General features: G+C 29.1%; 1 long non-coding RNA gene across 1 annotated transcript; it reads right to left on the reverse strand.

The window, feature by feature from the left end:
* Positions 1-1,702: 1,702 nt before the first annotated feature.
* Positions 1,703-7,554, reverse strand: LOC146995128 (uncharacterized). The gene is made up of 3 exons (XR_015043575.1): positions 7,435-7,554; positions 4,801-4,890; positions 1,703-1,844 (listed from the first exon to the last, which is right to left on the reverse strand). It is a non-coding gene; the product is annotated as an uncharacterized LOC146995128 (long non-coding RNA).
* Positions 7,555-8,226: the final 672 nt, after the last annotated feature.

Raw genomic sequence — 8,226 nt, forward strand, 5'->3', positions numbered from 1 at the left:
GAATTTATAGTGTTTTGATGACACTGTTGGGAAATTGTTAAAAGGAATAAATTGTATTTTTAAAACTAAATCAATTCCTAGCCTCAGAATAAATAAATATGTTTTCGTAACATGAGAATGCTGCAGGCTTTTTTATATATTTAATATTTAGTTGTAAAAATTTCACATTATGTTAACAATTCTTTATATCATTCAAAAGGTAACTCAAGAAGCTCTTCTAAAATTCTATCTTTCTGCTCACACAATTAAAAAAAAAAATCTGAAAGGCCTCAGATTTTAGCAGTCACTCAAAGAGGCTAAAAGTTTATGAATGCATAGATTATCAATACAGATGGGGCAGTGGAAATAGCAAAACATTTTATAAGATACTGACACCAGAAAGTTATATATCTTCTATATATTTGAAAAATGAAGAAATATATCATGTAATTATGTAGAAATATTAAAATGTTTTCAATTAGATATATCATGAATTAAATGCATTTTAAATCAATCAGATTAAAAATTTAAAAAAGCATTGTTAAGAACTGTGTGTAATGCTTTTAAATAGCTTGGCTTGTTAGTCAATAATATATTAGATTTTAAAGGTAAATATGTTAAATTTTGCCAAATGGCAAGACTTGAATGAAAAGCGAAACAAGTTTACGAGTACGATATGAAGTCACATTTCAAAACTAATAGCCCTTTTAGATTAAAAAAAAAAGTTCTGAAAATAATTTGCAATGGTTCATTGGTATTATTTTATGCAAAATTCAGTAAAATGAAATTTACCCGTTGAAATCAGCACCAAATTAAACTTTGTAAATTCTAGCGCATGTTAAAGGTTGTCTCATCCAGAATTTTATTACTAACCATTCATTTCAGAGCAAAATAAAACAGTAATTGCCATTTATATGACAATCAATATCAAAAATTTAAATCTGCATTTTACGCAACATAGAAAAACTTCAAAAGATCTACTGTTTACCATGCAATTAAGGCATTTTATTCTGCTATCAACTCTACCAATTATTAATTCCATTAAGTATATTCAGTTTACTCTTTCTGCTCAATATATGCAATGTAAAATTTTCCATAAATTTATTAATTCATTTTATTTTGAGGTGAGCTTTTATTCAATTCTCATTGTCAACGAGAATGTTTAGTTCATTTTTTATTCGGTCTCAAAAGAGAAATCAAAATACGTGGATTTATGTATCAAAATACATGAGAAATCACAGTGAGAAAAGCACTGCTACCTTAAACTGTGATTATATATAACAAATGCAGTGAATTATAGTTAAAAATTAGTGAAAATATTTATATTTCTGAACTATTTCATATATAACATTTTCAGTTTCGCATATGTGGCAATTTAAGAACTTTTTTATGTATACCAATTTTTTTAAATATCTGCAAATTTTTGTATCTTCAAGGAAAGCTTATTCTTTCACCTTTAGTATATAAGTAATGGTAATTTACCAGATAAAATTACTTAATGGGGAATACAGAAAAATATCTAACCACTTACCTTTGTGACTTCATCTGCAAAGAGACTAAAAAAGTAGTTCAGCTAAATCTGCTATAATAAATATTTATAATAATGCTAAATTATGCAATATCTATTAATATGACAAATTTTTGTAAAGCTATTTATTTGAATGAAAAATAAACACATTCAGAAATTTATGGCACTATATTATGATTCACAGAGGAAAAACACTTTTCAAAATTCAAAATAGTTTTTATTAATCCAATTTATCACATTTTATTTGAATTCATGAAAAACAATCTTATATCCATGTATTCTTATGTATATAAGAACTCTTGATAAATTGGATCTCTGTCATTGCCTTTCACAGCACCTAAAATAAAAAAACACTCACAATTACTATATGTGAATATAATTCATAATTAAATTTAAACAAATGACTATTAGAATGCAAATTAAAGGAAGCATTTAAAATATTTTAACATTTAGTACCTATAAACAGAGTAGCAATTATTTGATTTTTCGATTATAGTAAAATAAACATGGGGGATGCCTTTTAAAATTTTTTATGTTAGAAAATAAACTCACACCACCAGCTGAACATATGAGCAGTTTTATCAATCAGCCACTGGTAGGTAACCTGGATACTGAATCAACATATAAAGTTGCCAAGATAAAGAGAGAAACAAAATTATGATAATCACATCTTACCTATTCATAAAACTATTTTAAATTTAATGTGTAGGCAAGTCCAAAAAGAGTGAGAATGAATTTATTTTGCAACACAAAGTAAAGTCTTGCAGGATCAAAAAAAAACTTGTCTCATGAGATTGGCAAGTAAAAAATAATTAACTGCATCTGGTAACATTTATCTGACAACACATAAGTAATTGTTAGCTACGTGCAGAAAATAAAATCTGATCAGGGGCGTAGCTAGAGGGGGGCATCTGTCCCCAGGTGCAGAATCCAAGGGGCGCCAAACTGATGTTAGAACATTTTAGAATTAAATATTTTCCATCCTTGGCAAGCAGTAGGGGGCGCGAAATCTTCAGTTGTCCCTGAGCGCTGAAAACCCTAGCTATGACTCCGAATCTTGATCATGTTAATGCAATTTTAAACTTTTGAATTTAACCGCAGAAATTTACCAGAGAAGTACTTGTAACAGTAGTAAATGAAGATGTGGCTAATCTTTACTGTATGGTACACCTTGGTTTCTGTCTGAAAAAAAATCGCAAAGTGGTATTGGTTGTTTGTGAAATGTGGAAGCCCATTGCGCCTTTGGGGGGAAAAAAAAAACCTTTTTTTTTTTTGTCAACAAAAAGGAGTTATTTCTGCAAATATTGCCAACGTGCTGTGATAAATTTAGTTTTGGGCTACTTTTTTTAATAGTAAACCTTTTGTACGGTCCCAGGTTTTTGGTTCTTACCATTCTTTTCAATTGCTGTGTTTGGTTGCACGGAAGTGGTATGGTCTTGTATTTTGAACATGCTATTTATTATTTTGATGTGGGTACCATCGTTTGAGTATGTCTGAGGTGACTAAGAGACGAAAAATTTAATTGAATTGCTTACCTGGAGGATGGTGGTGGGAAGCCTAAACATATGCATGTGAAAAAAAAGGTATGTTAAAAAAAATGACGTTTCATTTATTTTTTTGTCTCTGTGTGTTAATTTTTGTTAGAAGATTTGTTGTTTAATGTTTTTATGATAGGAAATATGTATTTTCGGTAACTTATTCCTCTCTGTGTATTTTTGATTGTCTGTGTGTTAAGACAGTGGCGAATTTTTTCTGGTAACTATGATATTTTTAACTTTCTGATTTTCTTAAAGTGAAAATAGATCAATGTGTACATGGACAAAGTTAAGGCAGTGCACAATGCCCAGTTTGTGCAGTTCTCTGTTTTAATAGGTCGATGTGTACATGGACACAGAGTTTGTGTATGTCTTTGACTTCTTATTTTGGTTTTGTGTAGCGGCCACCTTGAAATTGGTGCCGATCCTCTCAGGTGACGATCTTGATATAAAAAAAAAGAAACGATTCGCCAAGGGTTACAGTAGAGTAAATTTTTACCAAAGATGTCCTACCATAATCACCATTTCAGTGGTTTAAACACTAGTGGAGCAGTATGCAGAGATGAAGATTTGAGTTTTGTTTACACAGCATGATGGTTTAGGCACTCCAGCCATTACAGTGAACAAAATTATAATAAACATAGCCACAATAATTGTCTATAAATATTGATGTATAACACTGCATTAACTAATATATTTCTTATGCTAGTATATACAGAATCCTTAATCGAAGGGAAAATCAGAAGACTGCGCATGCATTTTCCTTTAACTGAAACATGGATTTGATCATACAAATCTCAGTCTTTCAGGACATGCCACACTATGCAGATAGACAGTAAAAAGTGCTCATGTTGTTTTTATTTGTTAGAGGTATGAAACAAATATACTTCTACATTTTAATTTTTTCTTTTCTTGTTTTACATTTGGATTACCTATAAAAAAATAGGGAATTTTGATATTATTACAATATCGGAGTTAAAATAACAATTATTAGACATGTTAAAGTAATGAAAATTTTAAATTAGGTTAAAAAGTAACCCTTAATGTGGCATATTTTTGAATTAAACTCTATCGACATTAAAAACAACAAAACGTCCCTCTTTATTAAGGACTTTAATTAACTAATTTTAAATACAGAGCTATGAATGAATTTTTTCCCTTGCATGTTATAATAACTGAAACAAAATTACTCTGATACAGTCAAAATTCCTAAATGCAACTACATAAAATTTACTTTAGCAATTTAAAAAGATGAGACACACTGAACACATGAATAAATTTCTATCAAAGAATAATTTATTAAATTTGGCCTGTTCCATAGTAAACTTATTGTTTATTAGTTATTAGATTACATTATTACACCATGTTATCAGTTTGAAAAGCAAGTCATATGCCAGATCTTGGATGTAAAAGAAATGCACAAAATAATATACAGATTATTGAAAAATGATGTATACCAATGTTTATAGATATGATTAAATGTAACAGAAAATTTACTGACACAACCACATTTTTAAGTGAAATGTATTATTTTAACATTTTACAATATTTAAGGTATGGCATTAAATGCAACATTATGTGCCTGGATATAAGTTAGTAAATTAAAAAAAAAAATAATAATCAAAGAATTAATGTCATGAAAAATTTCAAAAACAAGCAGAATTTAATTTAGAAGACCTTTAGACACTTATGATAAATAAATTTGAGAATTCTTCTCCCAAAATTAAATTATAATTAACTAAAACCAGTTTGACTGACCTTCTACAAAATCCTTCAGCTGCAATTTTTTCTAGCTTGAAAACCAAATTCTTCTCCACATGGTAATAACATTTTAACCAGTTGAAATTCCTGCAGAAAGTTTGATAACACAGTAATAGAATTAATAGAATAGAAAAATTAACACAAAAGTATAGAACATCATTTAAACTTAACATTATTATAAATTTTGGTGCTTTCTGACTATCTGCAAGGCTGTGAAAATTGGCAAAATGGTTAGTTTATGGTTCATATCTACTGCTCTGTTCACAAGTAGTAATTCAAATAAGCACTTCATAAGAAACAAGAAATTTTAGGATGCACACACAAAAAAAATATATACATTGGGTCAATATTCACATATTTTTCATCCAATGGAATACAGTTCAGAAATAAAGATTAAAAATAAAGCATGTAAATACATGTATGTGGTATGCATATTCATAGTTTGCTATTATCGTGTGCATACACTTGCTGTTTTAGCATAAGTTGAAGCTGTGAGGGCAGATGATAAGAAAGCATCAGAATTTTTCATGTATAAGAAAAGATTGCCCTGACAATAGTATCTCAATTGTTTAGCACTGACATTTACATAGCGCATTAGAAATATATAGTAATATATGTATAATAAAAAGATAATTGCATGTTATTAATTCATTTTTTTAAATGCCAAACTTTAACTATTCTTTCACATATAATTAAACAGAATTCTTTCACATGAACATCTAAAATCCATTCTTAACTAAAGAATAAATAATAAAACCCTGTAAATTTCTTATCAAGCCCATCATTTCCGAAATGTCTACTTCTAAAAGTTCCCAGCATTTCTCAATATATTATTAAATTACTAAACTAAGCATCAATGATCATTATGTTTGCTAATGTGGCAATATCTTTCACACTTCTTTGTTACCACAAGTAACAAGTAGGCTTCAATAAATCTTTAACTGTTACATGCTACTTTTGTCTAAAATTTGTACAAATAATAAAATTAAATGAGCTCTTTATAATATGCTCAAAGAAATAATTTTGTATGAAAATTTGTATGTTATATATTGGCCTGATTAATGATTCAGGAAATAATTCGGGTTTTCAAAGTGCTTCCAATAATTCAAATTTCAGCTTGTGTCAAAATAAAACCTATAACACAAAGATAAGCAAATTTCCTTATGAACAATGCATTTTAACATTATTCAATCACTGGCAATCACACAGTACTGATTGCTTCAATAAACATTACTGTAACTGTGTTATTTAAAAGACTGTAATGTTTTAATTATTTCCTTAATTAAAACTATACAGTCTTTTCCTCCTTCTAACACCAAAAGAAAACCCAGATAAGAAATATAAAAATATCAGTAAAAATAAATTATATTATTGAATGACACTTTACATTAATTACACTTATGCATATATTATTTTATTATAAATTATTTCAAAATCAAAGAAGAGAAGGGGGAGAAACTTTAATATTGACATTTCTAAAATGATATAAACATTAATCATTTAGTACAGTTTGTTATTTCAGGCAAAAAGAATTCACTTTTCTGGATAGCATTTATATTTCCATCTCACTTTCAATGAAACATGAAGAGAAATGCATATAATTTAAACACCAGTTTATTTTATTTATCAGACAGATTATGTCAACTCGAAAAAACCTATCAGTAAAATTCGGTAGTAATAATTCTGAATGTTAGGCAACTTGCAAGATTCAACAAAAATTATCAATACTTTTATTATAATGACAATACTACAGTAACATGAACATAAAATTAAACTGCGTATAACTATAAAATAAGCCAGCATATAATAATGGTGCATTGGTTTCTAAAACAATGGGCTCGATGAAAAAATACATGTATTATGGTAACTATTCATATTCTTCAGCTTTCCTAATATTCTCATGTTCACTTTACATAACTAAAGTATCTAAAATACAATAAAAATGCAAACAATATTTATGAGAAAATGTTAAAAGCAATCATAAGCATTTGATTGAATGACCATATTTTGTCTTCCTGCAAGTCGAATCTTAAAATGATATGCAGTTTGAAAAATGCTTAATCCTTTTATAAAATATTCAAAAAAGATTTAAAAAAGGTACTGTTCTGTTATCAGGACCGGGTTCAGAATTGTATTTATGTATGCTTGTATATTTGTATGTTTGTGTGTTTACATATACACATCTATGCACGTACTTACGAACACAGGTTCATACATTCTCGATTCTGGTCCCAATAACAGAACAGTACCCCCAAAAAAACTTGAATTACAAACTAGATTAAGATAATGTTTCAACCATACATATTTTGGACAAAACAATGCAAACTCTTATTTTTATACAATTGTTCAAACTATTTAACATAAATTTATTGCTGCAATAAAATAATAAGCAATCTGATCACACATATTATTTTGAAACTGAATGCATAAACTAGACTAAAAAAAATTCAGTCATAAACATTTGGATAGCAGGGCAAATTAGATATTTGAAAAGACAGCCAGCCATCGAGATACACGTAATTCACGACAGAATGGTAACAATTCATAAAGCTGTGAATCATTTAACTGTCAAAATGACATAAATTCGAAAAGCAAAAAAAGTAAACATACAAGTATTGCAATTGAACTTACCTTTCATGCAACAAAAAATATCCATACAAGTTAACCTCATGGCGCAGCCATTTTGGATTTCGTTTCAAATCAGACAGATGTTTACGGATTTGCGGAAGAATACGAGGAACTAGTAGTTTGCCGGATACAATGTGGAATGACGCGAAAGAATATAGTTCTGTAGAACTTCCTACATTATTCCGTAATAAACAGTACTATTTCCTAATTTTTTCTTTATCTAATTAATTAATTAATAGGGAAATAGTTAAATAATGCCGAATTCATTTTTAATGAAATGTAAAATTTTGCATGTATGGGACGACCACCTTCCGTCCAATATTTCTGAGAATATAAACAAATTTTGGAATATGAGAGTATCAGTAAATAAATATATAGAATATCGCCTCTCAAACGACCACTTCTGAAAGTGACCAATAGTTCTGAGATTATAAATAAATATTGATATTAAGCATTATTTCTATAAGACGACCATCTCTATATAAGACCAAAGTTTCTAGAATCTTGGATAGTCATCGGAGATGTATCTTTACTGCGAAATTATCGCACGACTGTAATTCAATATCAATAACAGATCGCGCGATTGAAAAACATTTTCTGTCCTGTAATTAGAGGAAAAAAATTTTCCTTATGAGGTATTTCTTCCGCTTTCCTAGCGTGCCTTCGTGGTGTAATAGTTCTGCACGCTGGGCCGGTATTTCAGAGGTCCGTGGTTCGATTCACGGCGAAGGCGGTTGCTAATTTTTCATCTCTACGGCTTCCCAAAAAAATCCTAATGTCTCTACAGTGGCGCCC

Source organism: Stegodyphus dumicola, chromosome 10 (assembly GCF_044657685.1).
Source record: "Stegodyphus dumicola isolate Sdum_Otavi_A_Nest chromosome 10, ASM4465768v1".
NCBI classification, from domain to species: Eukaryota; Metazoa; Arthropoda; class Arachnida; order Araneae; family Eresidae; genus Stegodyphus; species Stegodyphus dumicola.